Genomic DNA, 15,610 nt, shown 5'->3' on the forward strand with positions numbered 1-15,610 from the left:
AAATCCTTACACATACCACTCGAACCTATAATAATCATTATTGAGGTTTTGAAATGCTTAAGAGAACTGTTAGAGTGTTTATAGTGAGAGTTTATACTGATGTCTATAAGAGCCAACTTACATGTCCAGCAGAATGGACAAGCTTTATTTTGTGAGCATTTGAGTGTATGGTTAAAAAAATAGCCTAGAGCTGTTAAAAACTCATGTTTTTCTGAACATAAAAGTTAAGAATTGATTGAAGAGAGCATAGTGATACATTTTGAAAATATGAATCGATGAATAAGTAACTTCTTACAGGGGTGGTCAACTATGATATCATATTTTAAACTTTAGTTGATGTGTAATGTAGCTGTGTTAACATAAACAACATCTCTGAAAGTAATACGCTCAAAGTTCAACGCAAAGGGAGACATTGAATGTAACAGAGTTAGCTTAGCAAAGCGTACACCGAACAAATTTGGAGACTACAAAAAATACATCCAGGTTAGTGAGATCATAAACACTTTTACATGCATTTACCATGCGCATACACCCCGTGCAGCTACGGGGTGTGGCCAGTTGTGCTTTAATGTTATAGCAGAAAAAGCTAAAATGGTGTCCAAACGCAGCTATTTCCACAGAGCTTCTTCTATTTCTGTATTTTGGCTTCCAAAGGACATGACGCAAAGAGAGAAGTGTTTACAATTTAATTTAAATTATGTTCCAGAGAATTATAATAAATATAAAGTTAACTTTTAAAAAAGAAGAGCTTCCAGAATCTGTCCCAGTTCAGAGCTGGATTTGGCTAAAACTCCTCAAAGAAGAAGCAGCTCCAACCATAATAGATGAAGCTGTGGATTGTGAGCCACAACCTGTAAGTGTTTTTATTTGTTAAAATTGATTTATTACATGCACAGTTTTTAGCGTTAATGGTATATTGTAGCAAGGACGTAAACAAGGATGCAAACAATGGGAAATGCTGCTTGACTCCGCTAACAATTCAGTAACAAATTCACATTTGCAGTGTCTCCACATTTCAAAAAACTTACAAAAGATATGTGAACGTTTCTTATTACTTACACATGCTTATACTGATTATATGTGAAAAACACTTGTCCGATTTTATTTTAGAGAGCATGAGGTGTAAGCATGAGGTGTGCTTGGGCGTGTGCTTTTCATTTTCTGTCTAATTCTGGCAGCTAACACTGCTAACAGCTTCTCTGTTTACACAGTGCTAACATGTGTGCTTGTATGGGTGTCACGTGGTAACGCGGAGCCGATACATGAATCACAGCTCATTATGATAGCTTACCAATCAGAGCCTTAAGGGCAGGCCTTTCGGAGGAATTAGGAAGTATGACAGTCGTTTTCATGTAAGCTGAGTAGCTGTATATAGTCAAAGTATTTATGAAAAATAACCTGATTTTCTACAAGTAAAGCATATGCATTGCTTTGCATCTTATAAACTCAACTAAGCCTTCAAAAACACTGTGAACCACCCCTTTAAATGATTTTTTCACCACAATTATTTTGCCAAAGAAAAGCACCACTGGTGCAATCACACCACTGTTTATTTCGATCCAAGATAACAAATCCCAACCTGCTTCTACAGCAAATATATACAAATATATAAATATATTTATTTTTTCATTATTTTATTATATATGTGTTACTCTGTAATATTATAGAGGTTTGAACTGTTCAATGTTACAACAATTATGTTAAAATGTTTTAAAGTCTGGACCAATTGTTTTAATTAGATAAACATTTATCGGTCCTATGCCTTCATAAACAGTTGACGTCAGAATTATTAGCCCTCCTGTTTATTTTTTCCCCAATTTCTGCTTAATGGAGAAGAGATTTTTTTTCAACACATTTGTAAACATAATAGTTTTAATAACTCATTTCTAATAAATGATATATTTTATCTTTGCCATGATGACAGCACATAATATTTGACTAGATATTTTTAAGACACTTCTATTCAGCTCAAAATTACATTTAAAGGCTCAACTAGGTTAATTAGGTTAACTAGGCAGGATAGGGTAATTGAACAAGTTATTGTATAATGATGGTTTGTTCTGTAGACTATCAAAAAACTATATAGCTTAAAAGAGTCAAATAATTTTGACCTTAAAATGGTATTCAAAACTGCTTTTATTCCTATTTTATTAAAATCTGATTTGACGAAAATGTCCTTGCTCATAAACATTAATTGAGAAATATTTAAAAAAGGCAAAAAGTTTAAAGGGGGGTTAATAATTTTGACTTCAACTGTATACTGTATATAAAATACGTACAGTATAAATACATTTAAATCACTTGACTTTATTAATTTTGTTTTGCTAATATTAATTTTGTGATGTGAAAAGACTTAATCAGCATAACAAAAATTGTTTGAGATGACAATTACCTATTATACCTTTACATCAGTAGTTATGGAACACTTTCTGGCTTATTGTTTTTTTTTTTCGTAATTTTTTAGGGAATTAAATAAAAAAGCCTAACTAAAAGCTAAAATTTAACTTAAACCACATTATTATGCTTCTATGATTATCTGAATATGCAGATGCTTCAAATACTGTAACTACTAAAGAATTAATTATGCTTACACAAAGTGAGACTACAAAAACTTTACATAAATACACTGTAAAAAGTAATTAATTGACTTTACTTAAATAAAGTGCGTAAACTCGTTGCTTTAAATTATGACTGAAGTGAAGTGTGAATGGACTATGTGCATAATCATAAAAATTAAGTTAATTAAACTTAACAGTTCTAACGGGTAACTCATTTTAAGTCCTTATAGCCTACATGAAAGGGAATTTGCTCAAAAGAGACATTAGTACATGAAATTGTACAAAAATGTTTTGTACATGATGTTTTTGTATAGAAAAGTGATCTGAGGTTTTGATGGGTTTTATTAATAAAGAAAAAAAAATTAAATTTAAATTTTAAATTCTAAATTTAAACTGTATACGGGTTAACTAAAACTGAAACATTACAGAATTTGTATTGTATATTTTATCAAATTTAAAAAAAAAATGTAAATTTTAAACCAAGATGACCCTACAGATCTGTGCTTTCATTTTACTAAAGTAATGTCAAATCAATGTTCAAGACAATGTGCTTAAATTGGTACTCTTATTGTATAAAAGTGAATAATCAAGGCAGATTGCTGTGTACGCACATTCATCGTAAACCTTCACCTCATTGACACAGATGAACTGCGCATTCACAAATATGTCAGACCCTGTTGTTTGTCAGCCATATGATAAAGAAGTAGGAAAACTAATCATGACCAAAGGAGTGAAAGGTTATGTTGAAGCAATTAGACCTCGGTGGTGGTCCATGAGTCGGCCCATAAAACAAAAGATCTAAACCAGACACACAAAGCAGGCAGTGAGTTACAAAAGGAGGAAAGACGAGTCCAATCATTTGTCACTGTTAAAAAGCATTCAGCTAAGGAGGTCTAAATCAATTTCACAGTCTCTTAAAAGTGCGGTGCATTGTAGCACCTCGGATTTAGAAAAACGCTAATGCTACTCAAGGAATCCTGGCATACTGCAAACTGAAATTTTACTAGATACAATGATAAAACACAGTGTTATTGGCCTCAAACATGTCATGTGCTGTTAAGGTTACAGTCTCTGTGTTAGCGCCAGTTATCTAGCTTGTAATTGGAAAACCATGTTCTTAAAGGAAGTGGTTGATATCAAAGTACAAAACTACAAAATAAAAGGACCAAAATTACATCATGGCATAGGCCTCATAAAATGTCGTTATTTGGCAATTGCAAAGATGGTTTATGGCAAAATGGTGTACAGTGTTTCAACAGGGCCGAAAAGTCATAAAAAGGTTTAAATCGTTCACATGTTCTTTTTCCTCTTCGCTTTTTCTCACAAAAGACTTTTGCATATGGTTACAGAAAAATACTGCTTTCATATACACTGAAAAAGAGAGAAAAAAAGAGGTTGTCACCAATGGTTTCACGTTCACCTTAGAAGATTGGTGTTTGTTTTATTGAATTAATAATGTTATAACATTGGCAAAACATTTTGTACATATACAGTTGAGAGCTAAAATATCAGCCCTCTCGTGAAATTAATTTTTTTTCAAATATTTAAATGATGCAAGGATTTTTTTTAGTATTTCATATAATATTTTTCATATGGAGGAATAAAAGCATAAATAATTATATTTATTATAATAGTAAATATAAAATTTGAGTGAATATAGGTATCCAAATTAAGAAGGAAAATTTCAGATTACATAATAAACCAATGTTCTCCAATAACTCAATAAATAACTTAATTAACCTAATTAAGCCTTCAAATTGCACTTATACAAGTATAAGTATAGTATAGAATACCAGCATTCTGCAAAATAACTAGTAAAATAGTGTTTAACCATGACAAAGACTAAATACATTAGCTATGCTTAAAAATGTTTTGAAAAAAAAATAAATAAATTTACATCTTACAGGAGGGCGGTAAATAATTTTGCATTAAACTGTATGTAGATTCTTTAAATCCCTTCTTTAGTTTGCTATATTTCATCTTTTTATTTTTATCATAAATATCCTTAATAAAATGAAAAATCAGAATGCAGTATAGTTGTTCAATTTGTTTGAATGTTATAACTTAATAAAAAAAAAATATAAAAAAAAGATTTTTTTAAATATATATATATATATATATAAATTTGGATTCAATTAGATTCTGTATCAAGCCTTACATTCCAGTATTTCTTGGAATACTAACTGTTTTTGCTGAAGGAATGTACATTTTGTCCAACAGTTGTATTGGACAATAAACTAAATTTGTCCAGAGCCATTTCTAAAAGTAATACAAATCATACTGTTAACAAAATAAAGCCAGTATAAAGCCAAGTATGACTTGTCAACTAAATGTCTAAGTTTATTATTTATTTTCAAAAAATGTTGCACTTTTATTTAGCAAGTATGCTTTAAATTGATAAAAATGTAAATAACTACATTTAGACAAATAGGCTTCAACATGGATGTGTAATGTTCCACCATGTTCCTATAGGGGTCAGTCTGGAAGATATAAACATGCAAGAGAGCAATTGCTAAATCTTCAGGAGAATGCTCAGAAAAAGCTCCCTTAACATAGCAAATATTGCTAGTCCCTCTGGTTACGGAAAGATACAAGGGGAAATTATTGGGTGAAATGGGATTGTTATTTACTTCAAACAAACAATGATTAGGCATAAACTCCTATCTGTAACAACAGGTTCTTGTGTATCTACAAGTCCTCACATTGTTATTTGTTATTAATTTTTTATTTTTGTTTGATTTGAGGCTTTTTCCTTTTTCTCCCCCTTTTATTTGACTGTTTATTTCATTGCTTCTGATACAGATATCTTTGTCCAGTGCTCAGCATAAATGAGTACATACCTTACAGATCTCTCTTCTAAATTTATATAAGGATGCTTTACATTAATATAATTGTGCATATACATTAGATTAGTCCATACCAAAGCCACAACTGGAACTTATTAAGCAAACAAACAAAATATAAGATCATAGCAACAAAAAAGTTGCAAACCCAAATTAACATGTTGATATAAACAGGACAGACAGAACAGGAGTAACATATAAATATTAAATAAAAAGGTTATTTTTTCGCAACACCTTATTGAATTTAAATGCATTTTCTTTCTATTACCAAAGATGTTAGGTAACCAAACTCTTATATTAATGAATATTACTGTTTAAAAAAAACTGAAACATGTATAATATATATATATATATATATATATATATATATATATATATATATATATATATATATATATATATATATATATATGCAAAAGGAAGTGTACTCACTTATATGCTCACTGTATATGTTAAAACAGAAACTGTTTAAAAAAATTAATATTTTTAATAAAAAAAAAAAATTTTATCATTTGTGTTATTATTACTTTTTAAAGACTGATTTTATTGTAGACAGTGCAGCAGTTTACTCAGTCTGAGAATTTTATTTTGCGCAACCCCCGTCAGTTCTCAAGAACACAGTGACAAGAAACAAATGCAAAAGACTCGGATATAGAAGGTCAGCGACATGATCTCAATGGAAAACATTCCCCACCTCTGCCCATTATATCCTTAATTTGAGGCGTAAAACTGACAAAGGCACTTTGGAGATTTATGTGCTTCTTTGTACTGTTGACTCCCATATGTGCAGCCTGCGAGGATGGTGACTGGACAGGCCAACTAAAACTCTTTAACACAGACCACAGACACCTTTAATCTGCCTCACACAAAAAAAAACCCTCGCACCCACTTGTTTAGATTAGATGTGGCCTCCACACATGGGGAAAGCATACAGAGGGCAATTAAAAACACACTGTATCCCTGCCGGTGGCCTTTTGCACTGCCAATGGCTTCCACACTTTGAGCGAGTCTGCTAAACAGATAAAGTGTCGTTTAGCTTCTGTTACACTTCTGCCGTCAAACAGAAGTTACACATCCGTCCACTTGAAGCCGCCCTCTGTTTATTTGCTTATCCAGCTTGGTTGGAGGCCATAGCTTTGGTTGTTAAGACTTTGATTGCCACCTGCACCTGTCTCAAACAACGCTGTTTGCTACAAAGTCTGCAACTTCACTCGAAGCTGCAGGGGAACATCTGATGGGTGGGGAAGCCATGACTCTTTCTCTTACCGGTCTGTTTGAATCAATGGAGCGAGTGGCCATAGGGTAATTCTGTACCGCATTCACCTCCAAATGAAGCAGCAGGATGAAGTGAGTCATTTGGCTCAGATAAACAAATTTGTGCAAACCTCAGCTCTGCACGGCTCTGACCTCAAATGCGTCTTACAAAGCAGAGCAAGTACTCAGGTGAATGATAATAAACTGCTGGGAGGCTGGCAGTGTTTATTTGCTTTAAAGTAATTTACTCAGTGCAGTTTAGTATGGGCTCTTAACAATACTTTTCTAAACATAGTGTGTTCTATTAACATACTATAACCTGAAAAATTTAAATGAAATAATTTTGAAAACGCATGTATGTTCTGTACATACAACAAATTTTTTTACATGTAAAGTAAATTAATTCATAGTTGTTTTTGTCTGTAACGTGTATGGAAGCCCACTTCTAAATAAAAGTATATTATTTGTTAAACTTGGGGCATTTGTAACCCTGCCCCAAAACAAGTTACAAGTGCATATTTTATTTTTAGAAATGTTAATGTTAATTATGACATTTAAACAATCATAAATATCTAAATAAATCTGATTTGTTATTATAGGACAATATTGGAATCTGAGTGTTCAAAAATCAAAGAGAATGATGAACCTAAAATCTGTCCAAATTAAGTTCTTAACAATTCACATTACTACTCAAAAAATAGTTTTAATATATTTACATTAGGAAATGTACTAAATGTCTTAATGGAACATGATCTTTACCTGATATTCTAATGATTTCTGTCTTAAAAGAAAGATCTAACTTTTTTTTATGTTAGATTGTATCTAAATCGATTTTTGTGGTTTTGTGGTCCAGGGTCACATTTATATCTCACTCTTCTCTCTAAAATTAGTTTCTTGAAATTGCGAATTTCTATCTCACAGTTAGCCTGTTTTCATTTGAACCTCAATTTTAATTTATGAGCAAAAATCTTAATATTCATTTATTTCATTTTTAGCTTAGTCGCTTTATTTATGAGGGGTAGCCACAGCAAAATTAATTGCCAACTTATACAGCATATGTACGTAGCAAATGCCTTTCCAGCTGCAACCCATCACAGGGAAACACCCATACACTCATTCACACACATACACTATGGACAATTTAGCCTACCCAATGCATCTATACCGCATGTCTTTGGACTGTGGGGGAAACCGGAGCACCCAGAGGAAACCCATGCCCTAATGGGGAAAAAATGCAAACTCCACACAGAAATGCCAACTGACCCAGCCAGGACTCAAACCAGCGACCTTCTTGCTGTGAGGCGATTGTGCTACCCACTGCACCACTGTGCTGCCCCGTGGTGGACTTTCTCTCATTATTATTAAAACAACATTTGAAATGATGCCCAGATCAGTGTTCTAATTCAGGGATTCCCAAACCCCTGCCCGTGAGCTGCAAAATAACAATACCAGTGAATTGCGACCCCTACATTCCTCTGAGGTGGTTATAAATATACAAATGTTGCACACACAACAATAGGCCTGTATAAACATGAGCATACTAACAACACAAAAAAGTGCAACAGTCTAACAACCATAGGCTATAATTTATGTAGTCATAATTTGTTTAACCTGATCTAATGAGACTGTTGTGGCCTGGATTCATTTTTTTATGTATTTGCCTGTCATAAAGGAGTCAGAATGTTTAACCTAAAATCAATCTGCTGCAGATGACACTATTGATGTGCTGTTAATTTAATGTAAACACAATAATCCTATGAAAAAAAAATGTAAAGGCTAATGGCTTTTCATTTGCATGTTTGCTGTTTTTTATGTAACTATTAACTACTATTTTTCTTCTGTGCGTTATGGATAAAAATATAGTAATATAGAAATATAGTTCTAATAGTTTATACATTTATTTGACTTTTGGAAATCACCAAGCAACCCCATCAATGTTCTGCGACAACCAAGGGGGTCCCAACCCCCACTTTTGGAACCACTGTTCTAATTAGTTCAATAATCCAATCACATAATTTTCTTGAGTCAAAAATCAACTATGATTCTATGCACATGAAGCAATTAATTGGGTAAATCAAATTCTTTTGATTTAGTGGCTAATTAGCATGAATTCGTATGATCTCATTCGTACAATTTAGTTTGATTTGCTTATTCCCTGAAAGCAGCTGGGTTTAGCGGTGGGGATGGGTTCCATGCCTCCTTTTTAAATTTTTTGTGCGAGTGAAGTTGTACAAATTCATATGAATTAGCCACTAAATTGACAAAACATAAAATAGTTATGTTTCCTGGTGGGATCAGGCTGCTATGCGCGTTTCCATCATAGGTTTTCCATCCTAATTTTTTTCTAAATCATTTCAGTTTTCATTCAAAGATTTTTATTTTTTTTTACTTTGAGGAGTTTTCACATAGCACTATTTTTAATGTTATGTTTCTAATGCATTTTAGTCTTACATTTATATTTGTGCATCCTGAAAATGTGTGGGTCGTGAAAACAGACATTCGAAAATGGTTTTCAAAGTGTACGTTAAAAAAACAGAGACGTATCATTATTGTCTCTTTGTAAACATGATATTGTAAAAATGCAATGTCATTTGCATAACTAAAACTTCAAGGATGCACAGGACTGTATATGTACAGAGGTATATATTTTGCTTCTTAACAAAGTGATATCGCCAACTACTGGTCTGGTATGAAAGATAAAAGTTTTTTCAAAAAATCATTGTCAACGGGTATTGTTTTGTCAACATTATCATATCTATGTCGACAAAATGCTATCGTTTTTGTTTTTTGATACATCACTGTCACACAAATGTAGCCTGAAAAAAAAGTGCTTTCATTTCGCAAAGGGGCTTTTTTATATAAAGCAACATATTTATTGCAGCTGCAAAAAGTGGTTATTTTTCTGGCAACATATTGTGATGTGTAAGTGGAACGCAAGTGAGAACATGTCTGTTTTGCTTCTTTCATGGTAAGCCACTCCGTGCTATGCCTGAGTGCACAAATCATTCTAGTCTCCATGAGAGCCCGGCTATCTAGCATAGGAAAACGCTATAATGACATCTAAATCAGTGATTCTCAATGACTGCTGTTGTTTTAGCATTTGACTTGCTTCTGTTTTACTGCCAGACCGCTTTTGGCTCCGGATTTTCCTCTTCAGAGGCCAACAACATGCACCAAATGTTTCACATTATCGGTGTGAAAATCCCCCAATTCCTTCGCTTTTTTTCTTTACAAGTCCATGCATCCGTGGAAACTTGATATTTCATATTTCATTCTGGTTTGTGAATGTCATCACGAGAGATGCTGGTTCACATGCAACCGGCCGCCCGAGTCCTTTGATCAGCCTGACCACGACTAATTACGAATGGAGAACAACTGAAAGAAATATCGAGAGATTTCATGGGAATTGGCACAAACGACCCAAGCTTCCTAATTCTGAACGGTCACTCAATGTTCATTGAGGAGGTAATGTTGCTTTCAAACAATGCTATGGTTCAAAATAATAGGAACATCAACACCTCAGATCATGATGATTCTCTTTTAGCACGCTCTTAAAAACACAGGTTCCAAACGGGAGATTTCATTTTAATTTTCTTGTCATAAGAAATATTTTTGCCTATACTAAATAATCTTTCAGCAAAAAGTCCTTTGTTTTTATTTGCGTGAAGAACATTTTAACAATCTAAAAATGGCTGCATAGATGTAAAAAATTTCTCCATCGAATAAAACATGCCAAGAATAAACATTTATTTTTAAGTGTGTACAAATGAAAATTCAATGCCACTACAATTAGGCTCAGCTTAGAATCCAAATTGAAGGCGACTGCACAACAAAAGTGATCTGTCAAATGTGGCTATTTGAACTTATAACTAAAACCATGTCGAAATATAAAACGTTGACCAGGAAAAGGCGAACATATGTGATTCAGAGCATTCGAAATAAAGACCTGCAGCTCTGGAAAACAATATCCCTGAGCTGAGATATCAAGGGAAAGATGTAAAAGGAAATTTAAAGCAGCATAAATGTTCTGAGTGTTTAAGAGTAGTGCAAAGGTCCCAGGGGTCTCATCTGGCAAAGGCCTTTGTTCACAGGACAGGATGAATCCAGTGAGATAGTTTCCTTCCCATAACATTCTTTGTCTCAGATGTGCTCCGTTGTATGTTTGAGCTCCTTATCAGTTTACTAAAAAACTTTTAAAGTCTTTATCTTTACAAAATTGGGCTGCTTAAAAAAAGCTAGAGCACATATTTTTTGGAGGCATTTCTGAAACCCTACAGCTTTTTTTCCAGAAGAGATGCCAGGTCAAGCCTGGTCACAGCAGCAGGTGACTCAAATGAGGTCATTATGTGGTCATTAGGGTGATTTGAAACCAGCGAGCAACTGCAGGGTTCGGAGGTGAGTGCTGTCACACATCCTGCAGGACTGTTTTTGTTTTCATTGTGCTGTCTTTTTTTTTCCAGGGAAACCGAGTCTCACCAGGCTTTAACTTTTTTCCTAACAAGCGTGAAATGCACATTATCTTCAAAAAGAAGGAAATTAGCAAGTCTTGGCGCTTGAGACAAGTACTCAGCTGTACACTGACAACAGTCATTCGTGCTGTTTCAAAAGTCCCAATTTTGGAAGAAGAATTTTTTTCATAGACGTCTCAATCGACAAAGCTACGCTGCTGCTTTTGTCATCAGTGTTTCAGTAATAAATCTGAAAATTACAAATGCGTGTCATACTTTTGTTTCAATTGTTCACACGGACAAATTCAAAGCTTTTATGGATCCGTGAAGCCCATTCTCCCATGTTTTGGCTGACTTTCTCAGGCCATACTGTGATCTGCCTGGATTCATCTTACATCTCTTTCTCCTCTCGGTTTGCAGCAGGTTCACTGCCGCAGAAAGCAAACTGTTCCACATTAAATCCTCTCAACTACCTGTCTGATAGTCCGCCAGCTGTATTCCTCAAAGTCAGCCAGTCGTTCCCCCTGCAGGGCTGGAGAGCGCAGACAGCCTTGGCCTTCATTCAGCTTCATCATGACTCAGGAATACACCTGGAGTGGTATTTAGAAAGGCATTTTTAGTAGGTGTTTACATGACACTGTTTTCAGATATAAATTGGAAACTTTTTATGTGTTTTGGCCATTCTTTGGAACAAAGTTTTGGGGACCTGAAAGGAGCAGGTCCCCCTTCTAGAGGAGTGACATGGTGTGCTTAGGCCTGGAACAATTTGGTTGCTTTTAAAGTGGAAGTTAAACACACCTATTCACTGTCTGGTGCACTGCCAATTTAATCCCATATAATTATGGTACAATGACACTAGATTGTAGTGCTGTCAATTTCACAGCTCAAAACCAGGAGAAATGTAATTCTGCAAGCTGTAGATCACTTGAATATATGTAATGAATTATAATTGTTGGCTTATAAATATTGAAACAAATTAATCTATGTTGAAAGCTCATTAGAGTTTGTATTCAGCCATGATGCATGCTGCTTAAAATATAATTCATTGTTACATGTTTTCTCACTTGTTTAAAAGATTAAATGTACTCTCCCAAATTGTCTTTAGTAACGAGGTAAATGCTTAAATGTGGCATTTAATTAATTTTAGCTTTCTGCTAACCACTGCTTTTTGTTTTGAACAAATGTTTTCTTTATATACGTTTTCCATTGGCAATGTCAAATAACAGCTTCACATTTACATTTTTTTTTGTGTTTAAACAGATGAGAATACACAGACGTACTGATTTTTGCCCTTCCGTATGCCACCATTTTAAAAAATCTTTTGAAAGATTATCTTTTAATTAAAAATGCATGTTTTAAAAAATTATACCAATATTGTTACAACTGGGGCTGCAACAACGAATCAATTAAACCACTAGAAATTGATTTCTAAATGCATTGGCAACAAATTTCATAATCGATATGTTGTGTCAAGCAACACAGGGACATTTGATTATAAAAAAAAAAAACAATTTAAATGAGCGCGGAGCGGAGTGAACACGGTCTCTCTTGTCTACTGATACCGAATTCAGTACCTCAAAGACAGGGGATGAGGAAGAAGGGAAAACAGCCGGGTAAATCCCTACAGAATCCTACTTTTGTTCCATTTTGAAGTAGGGAACGTAAAGTCCTGGGGCCTCATGTATCAACGCTGCGTACGCACAAAAACTTTGCATACGCCAGGTTTCACGCTCAGAATCGCTCACGTTTGGATTTACTAACAATGAACTGAACGTGGGAATGTGCGCAGCTCCACGCCAGCTTTATGGCTGGCGTACGCATATTTTTTGTGCGTGTCTGTTTTATTTCCATTGGCGACTCCTAGAGGCAGTTGTGTTAAATTCCTCTCTACAAAGTGTCTGAGCCTTGCATTTGCGGCTGTATGAGACAGGTTCATCTAGCAGGTATATAGGGTTTCCATACCATACAGTTGACCGGCCAAACATTAAAGCGCAATTTGCAGCAGTTGCCTGTTTTCCCAATGTAATCTGAGCTATCTACTGCACGCACATTGCTATAAAGGCGCCATCTGAAGATGAATTTGCATGCGTGAATCAGAAACATTCCATTCAATAAATGTGTAAATAAAATATGATGCACAAACTTGTTAATGATTCCTACTTGTCTTTACTCGTGATAAATAGTAGGCAAAATCTGATATGTAGCGGTGGAAAAAAGAAGAAAGAGTTCATCAGATGCTGGATTTGAACAGAGTTCATGCTCGAACGTGTCAAAACATGTTGACATGCGTCTTACGAGCTGCGCCACTGAGACTGTTAAGGGTACTGCAACATTTTACAGCTATAAATCACACAATTTCTTTTTTAATTCACTCAGTGCGATGTTCAGACCCAACTGTGTTAACCGCATCAGCTAAACTCTCCCACTCTATTTTTTTCTTTTTTTGTTAATTCCGGAGAACAAAACTTGCAAATAACGCCGCTTTTCTCCGGTCTACCTCCAATTCACATTCTGTTCTAAGTTTCTCTTTTTGCTTGATTTTGTCATTGCTTTTTCCTTTGGTTTTGCCAAAGTAGAGTCATTAGCATATTCATACGGGGGAGGAGGCAGGGAGGGGTTTTGCGCTTGTGCATGTTGCGCTCAGTTTCACGTTCATTCGGATGTACAAAAGAATATGCGTGAGATTTGGCATACGCAGTGTTTCATACATCTGAATTTTTTCAGATCTTTCACATTTTTTCACATTTACAGCTTTGTGCGTACGCAATGTTTTAGTAAGATTTCCACGCAAGTCTTCGTACATGAGGCCCCAGCTCATTTGCATTTAAAAGCACAGGCTGCAAAAACTTTTATGCCAAAATGTGCATGTTCTAGAGGCTATTCTAAATTATCTGATGGATATTTTGAGCTGAAACTTTACAGACACATTCTGGAGACACCAAAGACTTATCGAACGTCTTGTAAAAGGGGTACAATTGGAGCCCTTTAAAGGTCAAATCGTGTGTGTGTCTACTGATTTATCTTCTGGTTTATATTTCTACTGGTATGTGAGTACTTGAAAACCCAAACTATGTTGGATTATTGCTGTCTCTGTGCTGTTGATACAGGCTTTATTAGCCTAGTACAAACTGATAACATATAGAAAATTATATTATATCATACAATTATATTTTATTTATAAATTGCATCCTATTATTACAGTAAAGTGTTTTTTTAAATTTAGAAATACATTTAAAAGTAATATATTACTGTGATATATTACTGTGATGGCATAGCTTTATTATCAGCATCAATACTTCAGTCTTGAGTTACATGATCCTCCAGATATCATTCATTAATGCTGAATTGGCACTCAAGAAACACTTATTATTATTATCTTTAAATGTTTTTATGACTCTTTGATAAAACAAAGTTCAAAAGAACAGCATATACACACATTTGAAACTTGACCTATTTATTAAATTCTAACATAGCTTTGTCCTCTGGTAATAATTGGGTATGATACATCATATTTGATTTTCATTCATGAACAGCTAGAAATCTGAGCTAATCTGATGAGCAATCAATTAAACAAATTTTAAGTTGTAATAAAATAGTGGACAGTGAAGAAGATAATATAAAACCATTATGTGCGTATCAATCACGGGCTGTAAAATTTTTATAAAAATTAAATTTAATAAAATTAAATAATATAATGCTAATTATCTCATTGCTCTTGTCTTCTCGTCCATATATGAATCACAGTTCAACAAAACAGATTATGCATAGTTTTAAAATTAAAATTTAAAGTATTTGGCAATTTCCGTTAGTCAATCTATACCTAAATCTGATTAGCCATAATATGATGCTACAACTACATCTGTGGTCGTTCTGCTGGAGAAAATGTGAACTGAAAGCCATCTGGTACCATCTGGCTAAAAGTGACCTCAAAGATGTCTAAAAATGTTCAGTTAGTTTTAAGAAAAGCTCTTTTCGGCATAATTTGCTTGCAAACTACTTAAAAAGACAGAAGTATTTTTTTTCGGTCATGACCTGTGTGTTCATTCTTCATCATGTTATTTCCTGAGCCTCTTCAACAAGTGCAGCCGTCACATGCCACACAAGTATCTAACTGCTGTAACCAAGTCAGAACACATGGGCCGATGAGAGCTCACTGGATCTGACAGTCGCAGAGCTATGAAGTTTGTCATGCTAGAAGATTATCAGTTGCAGAGCGAAAACACATGTGCACTATAATAGCGAAGAAGAAACAGAAATGTTGATCGATTTATAACACCATGCATGATTTATTCAAAGGTAAATAACCCCGCAATGCCAAAACCATCTTTTTAAAATCAATTCCTACATCAAGTAAAGTATGTTACAGCATGCTTTCTTTTTTTAAATAAAGTTGCTGGGAATCTGGGATAAAACCTGCTGTAACAAAACAAAACATCAAGTTTTTTTTTTCTGAGAGATGAGTGAAAAATGTGCACCTGTTGACAGTTCTGATTAAAAGTAGCCATGG

The 15,610-nt window shown here is 34.3% G+C and overlaps 1 protein-coding gene and 1 long non-coding RNA gene across 2 annotated transcripts in view; one reads left to right on the top strand and one right to left on the bottom strand.

Annotated features, from left to right (window-relative positions):
* The window catches only part of dmrt1 (doublesex and mab-3 related transcription factor 1), a 346,340-nt gene that overhangs the window by 118,469 nt on the left and 212,261 nt on the right, over positions 1-15,610 (top strand). The gene's annotated exons all lie outside the window — the stretch shown is intronic.
* Positions 9,043-15,610, bottom strand: part of LOC141385594 (uncharacterized) — a 63,967-nt gene continuing 57,399 nt past the window's right edge. The window contains exon 3 of the long non-coding RNA XR_012406318.1: positions 9,043-11,693. This is a non-coding gene — a long non-coding RNA (uncharacterized lncRNA). The remainder of the gene's footprint in view (positions 11,694-15,610) is intronic.

Source organism: Danio rerio, chromosome 5, assembly GCF_049306965.1.
Source record: "Danio rerio strain Tuebingen ecotype United States chromosome 5, GRCz12tu, whole genome shotgun sequence".
Classification (NCBI taxonomy): domain Eukaryota; kingdom Metazoa; phylum Chordata; class Actinopteri; order Cypriniformes; family Danionidae; genus Danio; species Danio rerio.